At 42.3% G+C, this 20,013-nt stretch overlaps 1 protein-coding gene across 3 annotated transcripts in view; it reads left to right on the forward strand.

The window, feature by feature from the left end:
• Nucleotides 1-20,013, forward strand: part of LOC111255297 (uncharacterized) — a 110,098-nt gene that overhangs the window by 24,024 nt on the left and 66,061 nt on the right. The window lies entirely within an intron of this gene.

Consider the following 20,013-nt stretch of genomic DNA (forward strand, 5'->3'; position numbering starts at 1 on the left):
TTCAAAGGCAAACACCACCTGCAAGGACTGCAAGGATTTGTTTATATTTGATAATTTCTCAATTCTATGCGCAGTATATATACATATATATATATATATATTCAAATAGTCTGCGAAAGCTACATTTCTACTTCTAAAGACGCCGTCAACAAGTTCAGAGACTACAGAGGCACTTTATCTGGTGGCGTCCTCGGCCTCGATGTCGTTGATCTTCCTGTTTAATCGATGTTAAACATCCTGTTCCGCTGATATGGCCTTTGTGCAGCTATAAAAAGGGGTGAGAACAACGTACCTCTGCTTGTCGCCGCCACCTTTTCTATCGGCTGATTATTACTGAGCTATACATAGTACGTAGATGCATCAATGTATATACGATTAGAGACTATCACAGATAGACGTGCAATAAATCGCTTATTACGAAATAGTTCCTACGAAGGCTCGTACATATACGGTGATGCACATACGGGAAATGGAGTTTGCAGAACAGAAAGGTACGCTTTCGTACAGTATTAGTTTGCAAATAATTAGAGCTGCAAGAAGGTATTTTCCTGTAACGTTCTTTTTTGCCCATCTCCGTGGCCGGAATTTCTTCAAATAATTCAAGGCTATTTAGCGGAATTTAGACGTGCAATTGGCTTACGTACATCTACCAACTGGGCACATATTGTTAGGTACTTACATGGATAAGAGACTAGCCCATTTTACTGTGGGCTGAAATGATCCAATCTGTGGAATCGATGCCTTTGCGCACGACTGTTCTATGTACTGAAATGTAATTTGACTAGCAGTACGAAGGAGGGACGTTTGAAAATTTCGAGTTGATAAACTTACTTGTATATCCGACTGAGTAACTTTACAAAGATTCAATCGAGTAATGGGCCAACCAGGGTATTTTCATTGCTCGCTTTTGCAAGTTGCAAGTTGGACCACCGTAAATTCATACGAACTACAAGCCACTTGTGACATGGTAGATTCGTTACCAAAGAGTGACGTTGTGGAAGTGCCAATCGTTCTTGGCTTCCCAAATAAACCGTAAATAAACAATGAAATGAAATCGATGAGCTTAGGGTCAATCTTGATCAACGTTTCTCTGCCATCTTCTTTTCCCTGTGACGAGTATCGCAAGCTGAGAGCTTGAAGAGCGCAGGCGTTGAATTCGTTGCGGTACTGTACTGCTCTCTGAGAACTGCTAGTACACCTTTCAATGATTAGCTTAATTTGCTTGTAAATAGTTAGTATATGGAGCGGCTTGCAAACAGAGCAGTCACCTATAATACGTAGCTGCGTTTCATACCTATTGAGCGTTGTGACATACCAGAGAATGGTAGGAGGGAAGATGGTTGGGCGACATACAATACTAAGCAATCAGTTGCTCAATGGTCGCCAAATACTTTTCATTGAGTTGACCGCCATAGCGTTCTAGTGAAAATAGTTCATCGACTTGTGAGCTTTGACCTTTAATGCGCAACTGAGTTCGAGCTATAATCGACAAGCTCCTCCAATATTATAATAACAGATCACTTTGATCTGTTGTAAGTAAGTGCAAGCTTGTCTGATCGAAAAATAAACGAGCCACTCAAAACAGCTATCTAACTAGGGGTTGGACTTTAGAAGGAATCTTGTTTGTAAATTGTTCAATAAGTATTGACGCTTTGTTGTTACAACTGGCGTCTGTGACTTCTTATATCAGCTTTCATATGAGCTAGCACAAATATAGTAATATATTGCCTTATATAGCATAGCTACCAACAAAAAGTGCATTACGTTACAGTCGACACTAAGAAAACTTCAGTTTTATAAGAAAGCCCCGTCCTAGGTCTGATCTGTATCAGTCCTCTCGTTTGTGCATCTTTATTTGCGCTATTTTCAAGTCCCATTCAGTAAAATCTCAGGCAAAAATGCTCCCTTACGAAGGGTGAAGGGCAAGAAGAATCACGAGGAGCTTTGCTGTCGAGTCATGTTAGAGAGACGGCGTCTACCGATCTATATTATGTCCGCGACTATCTGAGGGTTCTTCTCCGATGAGGGGAACCCGCAGACAGCTCCTGTCACAACGACAAGAACGTATCAGGTTTGCTTTTCGATGACATAGGGACGGACACTAGATGATCAGTGGATTCGAAGCCCTTTGTCGAATGATATCAGTGACTTCGATTAGAGCAAATGTTTGGATGTCGACGTGCTCCACTCAGCTTATCGCTAGATTCGTTGAATAGATTGAACAAACTCGTTATAGATTCTTACTCGGCAGCTAGGATTTCTGGCATACAAATATTACCCTTTAACAATGTAGCAAAAACAGGTATGTATATATGGCATGCTTCTTTATATATTTATTTGGAGACCCCTACTTTTCGCAAGCAAGTGCTACTGACTTTCCTCCTTAAGTGTTTGAACCGATTTAGAGTCATGCCAGAAGCTTGACACGTTTCATGTCCGTTTTAAATAGTCTGCCTTCCTCATGATCTCTTCAGCCACCAGTCCCGCGTTGTTCTGTGTGCACCCTTTTGCCTGTGACAAATGATAAACTTTGTGTTGTACCAGGTAATATTGTGGGTTAAGTTCTTCAACAGGAACGATTTGTGTAGAATAAATAACGGCCCTATGTTATGGGAAGTTTATATACTATGACATTTTATGTGTAATCACATGTCTATACACGTGTCAGTTATCCTATTATACGCTTACCATTGGAGCGTAACATATAATTATCTATTGTTATAAAATTAGAATACATAGACACTTGTGTAACGTTCACTGGCAAAACAATAATTAGGAAACAACTATTCGAGCGAAAGACTAGTAGAAAGATACACAGAAGAAGCTATATTTTACACATCGACGTAGTCACCCTTGTAACTGTCGTATGCACACCCTTGGGTGACCATCATGCAAATAAGTGTTCGCCTTCGGCTGTCTTTTCTGTGGCCACTCTGACAGTGAGAAGCCTTAATATCTATACGTCGAATTTTTAGCTGATGTACTTCGAATGGTCGTATCGTAGAAGTTTTTTTCTCCGCGGCTGTGGAGCTCCTAGGGCGTAGATTCCTCCGTCTTTCTTTTTATTACTGCTAGCATGGTAATACTGCATAGAAGGGAGTAGCGTCAGTAGCAACGGAAAGTTGCTGGCGAAGTCGCGTTGGATGAGGTTCTCAAAAATCGCTCTGCCGAGCAGAACGGGACTCTCGATGGATTCTCTAAGCGGGTCCTCTTTGCTGTTTAACAGTTACGACCGGATGAGCAGCTACTACTACTGCTGGTTGCTTTTGTCCGCTTTGATGGTTGCTCGATGGGGGTTGAAGATGCCATCAAATAAATGACGTTGTAGTCGTTTTAGGATCAGGACTTGAAAACGGTCGGCATCTAGCCTATTGGATGGGTCAAGATACTGGTGGGAAAGGAAAGGCCCTATAGGTTTAGGGCTGTACTGACCACTACAATGCAATTCTCACTAGCTTATGACACTGCAACTCCTACAATGTTCGACGCTGAACGTTCATTTTTTCTTCTTTAAGACTTGAATGAAATCTTCCCAAAAATGTCTCTTAGAGATTTAGCAGGGCTGGCCAAGTCTAAACCATTTTTTTAGTCCAATGACTATTCGGGGCGGCGTAAGATCACAAAGCGACACTTGTGGTACGTAGAAAAGATTGGCGACTGAAATCTAGGATTTGGTAATAGGGATCTTGTAACCTGTATCCATAAGTTTTCTAGTGTCCGAGCCTTATGATACACATCAACACGACTTCTGAACAAGGTTAGATAACAGAGCGCGCGGGAGAAAAACTTGGCATAAGCTCGTGCGCTTTTTTGATTTTGTTAGTTTTCGGATTCTGACCCGCACAGGGGTCCTGCCGTACGTACTTTAGTAGGGGCTCAAGCCGCCTTTTCAGAAATTTATGTAGCGAATTTGAGTCTTCGTTACGAGTTACTAAAGATGAAACTATTTTACTGGATGGTGGCACATTTACGCATAAACACTTGCGGCATATGACTCTGAAGAAAGGACTAAGCGTTCCATCTCTTTCAAGTAGGCCCCAAGCTTAGCTAGGCATTGTAACTTTGATTTGATCTTCCTCACACTTAACACGTATTTTAGGCAGGACAATCGTAACACAAGCATATGAAGAAATGGAAGTACCGATGATCGGAGGCATCCTCAAATCTAGTTTGCTATATCCTGCCTCCATTTGACTACCACGCGCTCTTCGAAATAAAGCCTCGTAGCCAAACGGCCATAGCTGTATATCGCTCTCGATTTTATCCAGGCATATGTTTCATCCTATTACCGAACCTGCGGATATCGTATCAGTTGTCAGAGGGTGAATGATGAATCAGCCTTCTGCGCGTATCTAGAGGACGACTTACTATAGTTACTCATAGTTATGATGATATATCAAATGGTCAAGGCACATTTTACTAAGAAGGTTAATGGGACAGAAATGTCGCACGAGACAATTTTATTCGCGACAAGCTTTAGCTACTGTCCGCAAAAAGTGCCGAATCCAATGGAAGAACTACGGAATTTTCGCTCCGCACTAACTAGTTTGACCATACATACATAAAAGGCATTCTGTGTTGTTCGGTATTAAGTGTGCGACGCTAATTCGAGGTTTCATTCAAAAGGTCAGTTAGTTAACTCATTGTGTCCCATGAGCAATCCCAGCAATAACCAAGCGGCCAAGAATGGAAATAATTAACGAATGCTACGACAGGGGCCAAAACAATAGAGCTTTCAAGGGAGTCGTTTTAAAGTGTTCTAGACGACAGGATAAACCTACCCGCCACCGAAACTGATGCCATGCGCGACAAGCGAGCTCTGAGCCCCAGAACTTTCTCTGCGGTAATGAAGCTGTTCCGGCAAAGCGAACAGAGCTGCGTGAGCGAGGTGGCCCCGAGGCCGCACAGGCCGGAAACGTAACGGTCTCACATGAAGATGAGACATTTGAGAAGAAGGGCACGTTGTAGAAAAGCTCTCTAAGGGAAACTCGACCACCAGATGCCTACCAGCAACCGCTGAGACCCGTTACCATCAAGTAGGGAACGACTGTGGATTCAACTTACCTATGAGTGTCGGTATAAATGCTTCCTTGTCGGTAAAAATGACCACTCATTTTGAAGAGATTGACCCAATACTAAGCAGAACACCTTAAGCTGTTTATACTTGGGTTTAATAGATGGTGTTTACTGATGCTTCTTGCATCAAAAAAAAATACGTTTTTAGCAAAAGCGACAAGTTGACAATAGTCTGATGCCAGCACATATTTTTTAACCGCTTTATAGTGCTAGCATGGTTCCGTCGATTCCTCTCTCGCGGATATTTTCCTAGCAACTTTCATGCTGTCGGCTTCTTTTTCCTCTTTTTTTGCCCGTGTACACACCTTCTCTCCGGTTAAAGCCCAAAGAACAGAATTAGCTTTCGTATCTGAAAAGCCTATGCCACTCCGTAACAGGAACAAGTCAATGAAACGAAAGAAGAACGGCCCGAATGTCTTTTACGCCTTTTTGTTTGCTCTGTCATCCGTCTAAAATTTTGCTGTCTTATCCATTCAAGGTTATTTGTTGTCCTTTTAGGCGCAAGCTTGACTTGGTTCGATTCTGTTCCCTGTAATGTATTTATTTGCGTGCCCTGTACCCGTTGGCCTCGCCCTTCCCAGACATCGTCCGTTATTCCTGTTTTCCCTTTTGTTTCGCACGTGTCAGGGTAATGTTAGTTTTTATTATGTTTTTTTTTTTATCTTTCTTGTTTTATTCCTTTCTTCTTCGCGGTCGGATTGCTCCTTCGCTAACTGTCTTCCAGCCCCGTATGCCTCAACTCATCCTCTTTTACGTCTTCTAGTTCGTGTCTCCGCACTCTTCTTGCTATCTTTCTTCTCTTCTATCCACTACCTTTAAAATCAATTGTACGTCCTTGTGTCATACCACGCTGTCTTCTGTATTGCCTGTATTATCGAGTGTGGTGTGCACGGTTCTGTCAAGAGTCACGTGTAAGTCAACAGTAAAAGACGATAATACAAAAAGAAAGCTTATTTGGATTCAGTTTCGTTCTTTTGCAGTTCAATCACTCGATATAAAAGAACGAACCTGTGCTCGTTCATTAGCTGGCATTTTGTTTTTAGTTGAAACGTTCATACCTACAAATGTGTATTAATTCAACGCATTTAATGTTTATTGGAAAAATGCACTTATTGAAATTAGGCAGCGTTGCAGCACATTTTGAGGAAATTGTTCTTTCCAACGAGCCTTTGAAGTACGATCGCAAACTCGATCTTTCAAATATCCATAATTAGGCCTCATTCATTGCGAAGGGTAAAAATAGCACCTTGCATCGGGCAACGGCCCAGAAAAAGAGCTTTCTACTACGAAGATTTGAGAACTTATATAAAAAAAAAAAAGATGTAACCTATTTCGCGCAAGAAAAATCTTGATTAGTATTATTGATGAGGCTTCTTTTGGACGCTGAGAATACGCATCATAATGATCTATGATCATTTCGGCGGCAGCATCTAGAATTGCCAAGTCATTTTAACATACGTAAAACGTATTGTTATCATTACCAATGAATTTTACTCGATCAATCAGAAGTATAGAGACGTTCAATATTGAATATTTATGACGATGGTGATGATTTATTGATTAGATAATAAGTGAAAACGACATCTTAAAACTTGAGCTTTATCTTATCGCAAGACTGGGCCGACCAAAATCTTCTTACGATTCCGTCGATTGTGAAATGTCTTCTATTGATATTCTTGATAAAGCTATCGCACGTTCGTTAACAACAATAAGGCTCAGATAGCTTACCAGAATTGTAAGAATCGGTTTAGCGCTACGACTTGACTTGTAGCTCAAACATACAATTCAAGATGGCAGCTGGTACAAACATTCATAACAAACCTCGCAAGTATCGCAGTAATCCTGAGTACGCACTGGTCTGATTGAATTTGCCGTATTCCTTTGATTAGAATGATTAGAAAACTGCTATAGTCAGAAAGCACGCAACATACGTACCCTGGGCATTTACGGGTAGCGAAGTGCCTGTTTTCCCTACGTTTTCCATTTGGGTCTTCGCCTCAAAGGACATGAAGGAAAGTAGCACGTTTTTTTTTTCATTTATCACCGACGCAATATAGGTTCGACGCTGTTAAATTCAGCGAGTCTCTTTTTTCATGTTAAGTGGTTCACTTCTCTATAGTAGATTATTCGGCAGCAGGCACATATTCTGCGCCCTTCAAAAAACGTTTCTTGTTTAAAAAAAAATATTATTATCGCCGAAATTATTTTGGGATGGAAGATGACTAGTTGGCATAAACGACAAGCATGTGTCATCTCCTTTATAGATTTTGCCTTTACACCCTTTCTCTACAATGTCGTTATAACAAGATGCAGCACAGACAGGTAGCCTCGAACGCATACAAATGCTCTGTGCTATCCGCTGTGCATAAATTTTCTCTACGGACTTTTTATTTCAGTTCATGCGACTTGGCAATATTGTTAGTTAGTCGCAGTCCGTAGCCACTGCAGATTCTAAGAAAGTCACGCTGGGGTGCTCGGTAACGACGGGAAAGGTAGCGGACGTCGGCACAATGTCGTTGTTGACCGAGCATAAACTCCCAATTGAACGCTATGGCACTATGTTGTTGTTACTGTCGATCGATGGCACAGATGCACTCGCACGTCAATACGTGAGGTTCGAAAGGATATTTTCCATGTCGCTAAAATCAGCTGGGACAGTGGCACAGCAATAAGGGTCGCTGGCGATCGCCTACACGGGCACCAGCAATAGCAACAACAAGAGAAGCCTCAATATCAACATTGTTGTTGCAAGAATAAAGGAGGCTGAAGCCAGCACCTAATGGCTGTTAGATTGAACGGGTACACTGATTTTCAATGGATTATGCAGCCTGTATCATAACGTGTTTATTTAAAGCTGACCCTGATTCCTACTAGAGCCTGTGTTAAGGTTCTCGGATGTCACGTGGTTGTGTAGGTTTGTATTGTAATCCGTGTAGGCTGCTCGAGATCGTCAATGGCCATTCAAATCGAAAACATAGAAGGAGGTCGGTCGGCTAAATTCACTCGTACGACGTTACCATTAGATGTCCCACCGCCATTTGTTCTGTAGCACCTAGATATCGTACATGTTCTCGTTTGTTGAGTTAGTGACATTTCATCAAGATGAGGACGTGTTCTTCTGGATATTCGCAGAGTAAACCGGTCCTATTGAAACCTCGTTTTTAAAGGAACTATTTACGAAGATTTTGTTTCTCCATTCCATTGTAATTAACTCAACTACATTTTGTTATCCTGTCTCTAGTCTATTGGTTCTCAATGCACAGATGTTGAAACTCAAATATAATATTTACATAGCATGCAAGATTTCCTTATTGACTAAGTCACCTAAGTGCTGAAAGAGGCTCAAAGTAACGGAAGCTTCAATCAGTATTGCCCTTAAGGATCGATCCCTACTCAAGGGCAATTAGGCCTGTCCACAGTTGTATAGGGGAAACTTTTGTGGTAGCATTCGACATAGCAGCAGCTGTTAAGTTGAGGGACGGAGACTGCTTGGTCCCGTTCAGTCATGAGCGACACAGATCGGCAACGTAAGTATTGATCAATTGACCGAACTATTGCACAAAGATATTTCTCAGGTCACCGTACCTCATATCAGTTTTCGTTCTTGAAGGCTCGTAAGCCTACAGTCTAAGGCAAAATAGCGAGACTGTGTTGGATTTGTGTGAAACACCCTGACAGAAATGCCGAACTACGAGACAAAGGGGCATAACTACATGTATTTCAGATAAAACGACTTACAGTGATTACTGAATATAGCTCTCGAATCGCCGCGCACTAATTTTAGGACGGGACTGTGGATCGTTCAAAAAGTCGCGCTTACTTTTTAGAAACATTTTTTAGCCTGGCAGAAAAATATTGTAAGATATGTAAGTGTGGCTGTCGGCGATTTGGGCTAAAAAGGGCGGACCCGTCTAGCAAGCAATAATGATACCATAGAACTTTGCTTATACCAGGACAGAAATGTTATTATGCAAACCTGATCAGGGGGAATAAAATGATACTGCATGTACAAAGGGCGAATAGAATTCTTCTTCTTCCTCATGATATTCAAAGTCTTTGATTTTCAGTTTAGAGTATATATACAGATACTCTGTATGCATGTATATATATATATACATATATATATATATATATACACACTGTGGCTCAGTGTATGTAAGGCACGTCTTTATGACGGTTGCATTTTCGGCATTCGATAGAAAAAAAGACATGCAGAATATTTATGTATGAAATCTTTCTTCACTTTTTTTTAATCAATTCCTTGGGAACTAGTAATTGTGGATTTATTTAGTTAAATAAATATGCGATGGACAGTGGAAAAATTATATATCGGGAGAGAAAATATAACTATGTAAGACCGCAAACATGAGTTTAATCCCACGTTGGAGTCTGCATATTCCGCTAGTATCCAATCTAGCGTATCAGCGCCCATTCATTCTGCTCTATCAGCATTTGGATAATTGTAGAAACCCATCCGTATAATTATCCAGTATTATATTGTTCTACCATATGTATAGAGGCTTTACGGGCCACGAATATATGTATTTCTCTATCGTCTCCGTGAATACTCTATTAATACTTGACGCGGTAAGACAGACAGTAGCTATCTTGGTGCTGCTAGATAGGAATACGCTAGCGACTATGAAATCGTATTGTCGAACTTGAAATTTCAGCTAGTAGCATGCTTGCTTCTAACGGACTACCGTGCGCGTTTACTACCGTACATGATCCTAAATATCATTTATACACGATGCGCGATACGGGATACGAAATAGAACTGGTAAGGTTACAAGTGTGCCATTTATTGTACCCTGATGCATGAAGACTGTATACCTCTTCAGTAAGGAGGAAAAGAATAGGGAACGGCAACTGCTGGTTGTGGATCATCGCCGATAGAAAAACAGCCCGCAATTCTTGCTGCTGCACGATCGATTCAGCTGGGTTATCGAGCAGGATCCAGGCAGCTAAACTGTACTCAATGACGGCAGCATTTAACTCTTTATCGTCATCATTTAGCAGAAACAGCTGTAACAGAGTTGCGAGGCGGGGAAGTAGAAGAAATTGCAGTACCACCAGTCTGGCGTGTCAATCATGTATTGACTTTTGAATAATAACGCGCATCTCTCAGTACCTTTGTGCCAGTGTTAGCCCGCCCCATGCTACCACGTAATACCTAAAACAGTATCTGTCTAGCGGATGTAGCAGGGCAGTGGCGGTTCGGAATAACGAAACACACTTTATGCACACATTGTCATTCAATGAAGAGTAGGGGAATAGTAAGTCCAAACGCTGAAGGCACGATAAGGTGTTAGGTCTTCCTCTAGCCTATAGTGATAAACGGTCGGCAACTTTACCCTTTCCGTTGACGTTTCTCTAGATTAGTTTACCACACTTTGTGAGATTTTTCTGATGACTACGCTTTGCTAGGTTTGATTTATATTGGACCTTCTTAGAACAGTATCATTGTCGCCACTCATCATGGATTATTTAGAGTTTCACGATGCTTTGTTCGTTCTTTCCTTTTAGTTAGGTCATTGGATTAACATATAGCAAGTGCCGATGAGAACTACGGAATTCTTCCACAATGTCCAAGATTGCCATTGTTTATGTCTGCCCTCGTATCTGCTTTGTTAGCACTAAGACGCATATCGATGTCAGGTAGCATTTTTGCTCTTGTTGTTTATGGCGCTTCTTACGATTGGCTCACGCCAAATTACAAATATGTCCACATCGATAATCGAATAAATCAGACCTCAACGTCGAACACGGACAGACATCTTGAGCAGTTAGTGCAAGCGATGGCGCAGCCATCTCGTGTATTACTTCGATGTCAATGGATAAACATCCAATGTCAACAATCTGTCGTTGTATAGGTACGCTTTAGGTAGTCATCGTTGGGCAGCATGTCTGATAGATAATTTGACCATCGGTTGATTGTCTCCTCTCCGCCGTTCTCATTACCCGCTGCTAATACCACAACCGAAATTTTACTTTTAACAATATCTACGAAAAAGACCGAAAAATGAAAGATGTGATTAAAAATTGGCCACCAAAGTCACTAATGGCGGCCACTACATGGACGAAAATCCGGTCCTATCCGTTGCTTGGTGCTACGCAGGCTCACAAGTATACGAGTTGGCCGACCGACGCTAGATGACAGCGCTCGGCTTTTGTCTTGGCTCGGTTCTGCTACCATTGTCGCTGATAGCAGCAGCGGTTGCCATGGCAACGGCAGTAGCGTCGGCAGCAGCTGAGGCGACTGTTTGTCGGCACAAAGTACACATTTCTCAGAAGCTTTTCGTACTTCTTCCCAGTAATATAATTAGAGTGGACCATCAACGTTGTTTTTTCGATGTCGTGCCAGCGTCGCCGTGTCGCTAGAGTCAGTATTGCACTGCCCGCTTTCCTCTTTCCTCTTCTTCTGAATATGGAACAGCAGGAGCGCTAGTAGCAGCTTGTTCGGTCGCCGTGTGTTGAAATACTTTGCTTTTCCATTCAAGCATGTTTGTAAGTCCCTTTCAGTATGGTTTGTTTGTGTACGTATGCTGCATTGTATCCTTTAGTTCTCTCTAGTTCCCCTTGTTCGTATCAATTTGTTCTTTTTCTACTCCCTCCCGCCGCCCTTATTTCTGTCTTTCCGTTCATTACGGTAAAGTGGAAGCAAAGTACCGTACGGGATTATAACAATTACACGTTTTCTGCTTCTGTTGGTAGAGCCGAAATAATCTACGTCTGTTGCTTACGTTTTGCTCTAATTCTGCAGCCCTGAGAAGCGCTACAATGTCCTGTTTGGATACGTTTAATACCTCTCTTTTTTCTCTCATCCCAGGTTTAATATTGTACCACTTACAATATAATACCGCCTGGAAGTTTATTACCATTATTAGTTATCAGATATCAAATGGTGAGTGTGATGTAGGTTATCACGGCAATAATGCTGGTAATTTCTATTGTCAAAACAATTTCTCGTACCGTTACTACCGGTCTTCTAGCACCATCGACGTTTGGCTTGGTCTTTGCCGCAAGCTTGCAGCATGGAAGCATGGAAAGCTAATGGAACACTAAAATTGTATTTGCAATGTGGCAAACGGCTAACGTTGATGTTTTTTAGTAGTCGCTACAAAGAAAAGGCCCACTTGCTTTTGTAGCGGGAATAACAATTAACAGTTGCCGGCTGTAATACAAACGTATTTGTTTGTGTGGAGATAGTGCAAATGATAAAATATTTGAAGTTGCGGCGGAGTTCGTCGGTCAAAGCACACTCACCTACGTGTTTATTTTGTTAATGATAAATTATTGATTTGAAAAAAGTTTTTTCCTGTTTCACCTGGATCAAAGGTAGGAGAACTTGCATCGAGGAATTCGCGACTTTCCGCATAGAATATAAGCGTTGCTTTCGCATCCTTCGGTCGCTAATACCCGAAATTACTATCAACAACAATGTTTCTGTACGCTTTGACTTAATGGCGCTCCTTGTTACTACGGCAACGGCCGAATTCCGTACATTTATTGCATACACAATTGTCATTACCGTGAGTGTTAAACATCGACGTTATTGTCATTTGCATTCTCATCAACGTAGTATTACATAGATGAAACAAAGCCTGGATATTTGCGCCTTTCAACCTGCGCCAACAATAATAACCTTACTAGATTATACAGTCGGAGGCATCTACGATATGAGCAGAATTCATATTTGCAATACGCACCTGTGCAGGCTTCACATTTAGGGTTATTGGCGAATATTCATGAGGAGATGGAGTGTACACTGTGCTGATTCCTTCTGATCGCGAGTCAGTTTGGCCTAGGCGTTGGCTCACATGGTTACTGTTAAATCTGCACAGGTCAGGCTGGCCGAGGCTCAATAAATTGAGTTCATAGCTAACACGCAGAGGAAAGAGGGAAGGACATTGAAAGGTTTCTTTGAGAAGACGAAGGAAAAGTCGTCCGTAGCAAAGGCCACGAACACTTTTACAGAGCGACCTCATGTCCAGCTTTACGACTTGACTCGCAAGGACACCAATGAAGCCCAGAAGGGGATAATCGGTCTCAAGGTCAATCCAGCACGACAACAAGCGTATAACCTCGAATCGTAAAACAACTATAGGGAGACTTAAAGAAAGGAAGCGACCGGACTATGAACGCCAGCGAAGGACATCAACAAGATCCCTGCGTCCTGCCCGCCATTCATCTTACTAAAGGCGATTTCCCAAGACAGCAGCCTTCGTCCTTCTTTTCGTAAAGAAGGTCGGTAAGTGGCGGCCTGCTTGCTGATGTCACGACTGTTAACATTGACTATGCAATACAACATCTAAGGACTGAAGGAAGGGTTACAGGACCAGAAGCAGGTCGATAGCTACAATAGATTGCACGAGCGGTGCATTAGGAAAATATTTTTAGGTAGTGTATGGGGCGCGAAGCACGGACGTGTGAAAGCATGTACGAGTAACTCTAGTCCATTGATCTTACCGTTTACGTCTTTCATCCTATTTTTTCATACCGAAGTGAAAGAATTTTCAAGTGAGACTCATGTTCGGCTGACTCAACGGAGTTCTTGCAACTGTTCACGAATAACGGACCAAACTGCTGGCTAATCGTTGTTAAACTTTATCGCCTGCAACATTTCTTTTCAATGTACCAAACTCAGGAAAACCGATGGAAAAGGTAGAAAAATTAGGCGAGGACGACAGTGGTGCCAGTGGTGAGAAAAAACAGAAACGGCAGCAAAGGAGAACCAGCAATGCCTATATCTAAATGGATAAGAAGAGGATCAGTCGAACAACGGAGCGAAAAAAACAGGAGAACGAGACTTCTGATTACTGCTGCCGCTGATATAACCGCTCGGTAGATCCACACAGCTCACTATAGGTAGTATTCCCAGTACTGCTATTGCAATCCGTCACTGCTAACAAGCGTATCCACTTGTTCTCGTATCGGTTGCAGGCCGTCTGATCAGTCTTTCCGTGACCAACTGGGCCTTTTTCCGTGCCTGCAGAGGGTTTACGTTACGAATGAAACGATAGTGAAATGTGGCATTGCAGACCATGTAACGAATTACGGTATTACTTTTAATGTCTGACATCTTTATATGTTCCATATACGTTAGTATGTCTGCGTTTTGTAAGCTTGCCAACAGAAGAGAGTAAGCGATTTTAATCTCTCTCAGGGAGATTCTCAGGGGCCTAATGGGAGAAACCTAGTCCCGGATCTGATAGAGCGACCACGGAATGATGCTGTTCCAGCAGTACCATGTTTATGAGAGACTGCACGGTGGACCGTCACAGTTTGAAACCACTTGAAAAATATCAGAATCAGGAAATCAAAAGACGTTTGGGTATCGTCCTTGTCGGTCTCACGAAGTTAATCTCGAAAAAGTAGTCGCCTCTTGCAGGACCGGGGCAAGTTAAATGGGCGTTGTCGAGACATTTGTTATAGGATGAAAAATGGAATGCAAGGATATTGGAGGACGCAACCTGTCTGATAACGAGGATTCGTTAGTTCAATTGCACTCGCTTTTCGCACAGTGATCTTCCTGAGAGATTCTTCTTAACGTTAGTTGTGTGTAACAGTTACATACACCTCGCTGTGTCAATAGCATTACGTACTAGGCCTGAGTTTTAAGGATCACCGTTCGCTAGTTAGATGTAAGTAAGAGTTACATAAACGGATTAAGTTTGTATATAACGATTTCAGCACGACAGACACCATTTTCAGCACCATGACCGTCGCTCTATGGATCAGTTTATCTTCATTGTGAGCGGAAGACCATTAGGCAATCGGTTAAACGTACCAGCCCCTTCTGGGTGAGAAAAAAGCATCCAACTTCTGCCTTGAAACAAACACTTTCGTCGCGTAAAGGAAAACAGTGAAAAAGAAAGCAGCAGAGCATCCTGAAAGTACAACCTCGACCTGACAGCGACTGTGAATCTTTCAACGACAAAAAGGCCCTATTACCTGTAACAAAGGGTTAAGAAACAGGATATGTTAAATGGGCCGGAAAACAATACTATTAAGGTAATGGTTCACACATCGCACGCGATGTTGTGCTCCGTATAATAAGTAAAATCACCATTTAACCACCAATTTCGCTTTGCGGAATATATGCTTTTAGACCGTCTAACAATATGTCGAGGCCGAATATAATATGTTCGCCAACTATGCACTTCAAAGAGTTACTCCTGATTGAGAACCTTCTCTGATTCTATGTGATTTTTGGTGCCCAGATTCAACGCTATGTGCGACAGATCAGTGTGATTCTAGATGAATACTGTTAACGTGAGGGAAAAATTTGTAAGGCACTTTTAGGTCGAGAGTGATGTGAGGGTACAGAAAAAAAAACTGAGGCTGTTACAAGCCCTGCACCTGACTCATATCTCAATTTCAGTTCCTGATAATCTTGTGCATTTGAAGCCATTTGTCAACAGGCAAACGAGTTTACCTCTGTTTATCACCACGCAGATATTTATTTTTCTTTAGTAGTAAATAACAGGCCATGAGGTCCAAAGATCGGGCAGTTGCTTTTTTCAATACCTTACACAAATTGTTCTGCCATAGCAGCAACGCCACGGCGATTTTTGGTATTAGTGACACATGGCTGTCCATAGATTCAGTAGGTCCTTGCATGATCTTCGATTTCTTTACCCACATGTAATTTACGGCAATGCATTGTACGCGAAACAACAAAGGCTCTTTTATGATTTTCGTAAGCCATCATGTGTTAGTTACTGCGGATTGTTAGGGTATCATCATAAACCAAAAAAGGAAGTAATCGATGCTTGAGCATGCTAGGAGCTCACCAAGCAGAGTATCGGGCGGCACAGAAAGCTCATACTTTCGTTGTTGGTGCTGAAGATGGTATTCTAGCATTTTTCATTGATATTATCATTATTTCATTCAGCCTTTTTCTTTGCTATCAGCCCTATCCCGTATCCAAAGAGCACAGTATTATTCCGTACGTTTCTCAAGTTCGTCCCCTTCACTCTGTTTGAATCCGAATGGGGACTGGAAAGTTGTCATCGAGTCCAGTGTTCAGGTCTGACAGTTTTTGCTAACTTTAAAGTAGTAAACGGAATAGGAGCATCCGATGTGGCGGTATTTTGCCGCCCTGCTGTGATCCATCGTCGGACAGAGTCCAACTCCAAAATTGTACTCAGTCGTACCGTCGCGCGATTACTATGCCCGTGAGCAAGAGCAGCAGGAAATAAAGAATTTGAGAGAAAATTTGGAACCGTTACTTAGATCGTTAGCTAAATCGAGAAGCTAGCCAGCAAATGGAATCTTTGTTAGCCTGAAAATCTGTTGAATATCGATCGTGAGTAATACATATAGTGCGTGTCTGGGTGAGTGCGATATAGTGAGCCCGGTTGGACGAATTCTGGAAATGGTAACGGCATTCTAACCTGTTTTGCCAACCCGGAGAAATTAGACAGGTGGCTAAGAAGAAGAAGAAGAAGAAGAAAATCAACAAACAGTAACAATCGTAAGCCCAATAAAATCGTCTAGCGATGGGATGGATGTTTGCGACAAAACGTCTCAGTTTCCGTTCTTGGAGCTTTTTCGCCATTTTCGTACAGTGCCTTCACTTAACAGCCTCTTGCCTAATGTCTTCAATGAATTTCCGCACTACTATCGTTTTTCGAAAAACAAAAATTTGATCACTGAGCATTGAAAAAATTTTGAACTTATCTTTCTCGAGGGAAACCAACGAGTTTGCATCTGTAAGTTTTCAAAAAACTAATGTATTCACCAGGCAAACTTCGATTGTGAGCGGCACCTACTTCAACTACTACTTACGTCTACTTAGCTTTAGAGCCCGCCCCCGGATTTACTCATACGTTAAATCATGTATAGATATATATATATATATAAATGAAGTTTTTTGATAGTTGCAAAAAAAGCTCTTACTTTTCTACCATCAAATAAGCACCTTTAAACCGCCCTGTATAGATGTGATGCGAACATCTAAAATCGCATTCTGTTCTGTTGCAAGCTTTATTTCTTTGTTTCCTGCCTTGCATCTTAAAGTTCGAATTATCTGCTGGTCAGTGTCTAGGGCTGTTCAAGCACCGCTGTAAATTGGAAGCAGGGTGACGTGAACTTCGTTGAACTCATTGAAGCCAGAACCAATTATATTAGCCGGTCCGATGTTTGTATCATCACCACGCTTTTGCTGAATGGGTTCTGTAACGCCAGCAACCAACTGCTGATAAAGCTACAGCAGATCCAGTGACCATAGCAACGCTAAGCAAGCGTGTTACCTATTAAGTTATTATTACCTATTAAGGCAAAAGTTCGTATTCTCCCTGTAATAGTGTCTTCTGCCCTAGACAGAGAGCTCGACTTATGTCGGGAAACGTTACGTACAACCCACAAAGTTCCGTTTCGTGTCACATATATTTCTTTGAGAGCTGATAGTGTATAATGCTTAACTTCGACCTAGCGACCGTAAAATTCGAATGTTAGCCCCTATTTTAAAGAAGCCGATTAAGCTGAGACAGAATTCATTACAATACGATGACTGATTTTTGGTAGTGGGCAACATTCCGTTTGCCGTCTTGAGCGCTGGTTCTTTCATTTGGATCCGTTCTCGTCAAAAATCAGAATAAAAGTTCGGCCAGCAATCGTTGCCCTACATTTTTGTTTAATATACACCATAGCGGGTTGTCTCTGTCTCGTGCTACATTCGCTATGACTTCGCCGGCTTGTAGTGGTAAAACACCAGTAACAAGGGGAGGGATTTACGAACAGAGACACGGGCTGAAAGAGGAAGAGGCTAGGGGATTAAAAGTTAAATAAGGTACAAGTGGCAGCATTGAGAAGCGCATAGCACATCATTTTATTTGCGTTTCCACAACAACAGAAGCAGTAACAGCGCTAGAAGTCGGCGAGTATCCGTACGACAGACGAAAATTGATGGAGCGTCAACGTAAACAATGCGAATGTTCGTAGAAATTCCTTGTCGCCCCACATACTTACCACATAGTTATTTCTTCGTATTGCTTTGCTTGCTTCATCTGTCTGCTCTACTTCATTTTCGGTCTAGCACATGAGCGATGGCTGAAGGCTGCACCTGGCGGAGCGCTGAAACGCAACACTGTCAGGAGAATGACGATAGATTACGATGCTGGCGATGACGATGTTCTGCAGTGTAATAATAGCTACGGCGACATGTTGTCCTCACTAACTCTACTAAATGAGATGGTGCCTGGAGTAAACTAGAACTTACTGAACCGGCTTCTTAGTACTCGTTTGTTGTAGCACTGCTGTAGCTGCTGTTGTCATGTGTACAAGTTGTATAACGCAGCTGACTGAGGAACGAATTGTGTACGCATATCGGAATTGATCAAGTATCCAAAACAGCACAACAAAAGTATTTGTAAACACCCGTTGAATCGTATGCCATATAGACTTAGAGTCAGGGACGATGCTGAGGAAGGAGCTGGACCACGTAATGCTCAGTCGTCGGGAGCGTCAATCCGATCCTATTTAGTGTTAGTTTCCTGTTGCCAGCCGCGAATCTCTGCCATACCACACTCTACATTTCGTTTGTCGCTTCCGCTTTGGAACTTGTAGGACGACAGCCTTTATACTGCTTCTATTCTAAAATTACCCTTGCCAAAACGAGTAGTTGATCACAAATTCATCTCTATAGCCCGTATAAACCGTACGAGGCCTATGGCCTTTTTGACTACAACGAGACTATAACGGTAGTGTGAAACTAGTTCTCTGGTCAAAGCGATTCAAAACAGCACCACCGGTGGTTGTTACCATCGTAAGCGTGGATTGTCTCTGTGCCAACGGAATATGCTACGTGGTCAGCCTTGCCGATCAGTTGAGTGGACCATATCGACAGAATTCACCGGCGACAGCGATGAGAAGGCAATGGGACGACTGATTTCGAGCACTGAGTAGAAGGAAGGGGGTATTTCAAGCTGTGCGTTGTGATAATAGCGAACGCGACCGCGGCCGGCGAGATTGGCGGCTCATTCCGACCGCTCATTGTGTAATACATGAATTTATCAACCCATAGGTTTGATAAAAAAAATATCTGGGTGCTTTTCTTTTCGTATGTGCGGTCGCATGCTGTTGTTTAGAAACAGCCAATCTATCATGATCAACTGTGGTCGTGTACCATACACAAACATTTTAGGCATAGATGCTTGACACCTAAGACCTGCCACAGACCACGGCTAACTCAACAACAGGACAACGGTGACCAGGTGGCTCCCGGCCAGAGACTGCAGTGAGCAGTTGTTGGCCTTCTCGGGTCGCGCATTCGTTGTATATGACTACGTATATCATCGAAAACGCCTATCCGATGCTTATCAGAATTTTTTTTGTATACGGAGAGGTACGTTAGCGTCTATCGCCGCTACTACTCTGTGTATCACTTGCGCTCTGTCCTGTTTTATGCTTTTGTTAAATAATGCATCTGGAATGGGAGATAGCAAATATGAGTAGGCCACGCGAGTGCACATCTCGTAGAGCGGAACCGCTGGTTGTAAGAGCAGAATATGTAGAATCATTTTTGATGACTCGACTTTTTTGTTGTTCTCAGTCGTTTTTTTGTTTTTATTTTGGTTCTTTTACTGGCACAGTGCTCTCACCGATGTCTTGTATTCGGCCTTCACTGTTCAACGTGAAGATGGTGCGCAACAATCCCTGAGTGTGTACTCAAAGGACATAACCCAGATCCCGCACGTCTGGCCTTCTACGTGTGGTAAAGGAACGATCGTACAGTGCTAGTATCTGTGTAGGTCACTCTTCTCCAGGGAAGAACTAACGTTTTTCTTTGCGCGCAGCTTTCTTCGTTTTCTTCAATTATTCTATCTTTGACTTTTCCTTCTTATTTTGCCTACAACAAAACCTCACGACTAACCGTAGCTGCCCTCGGCTACTGTGTCACTGGTAAATGGCTATGGAGCACTACTCCTGAAA

The sequence above is a fragment of the Varroa destructor genome, unplaced genomic scaffold (genome assembly GCF_002443255.2).
Source record: "Varroa destructor unplaced genomic scaffold, Vdes_3.0 BEIS01000001.1, whole genome shotgun sequence".
In the NCBI taxonomy this organism is placed as follows: Eukaryota; Metazoa; Arthropoda; class Arachnida; order Mesostigmata; family Varroidae; genus Varroa; species Varroa destructor.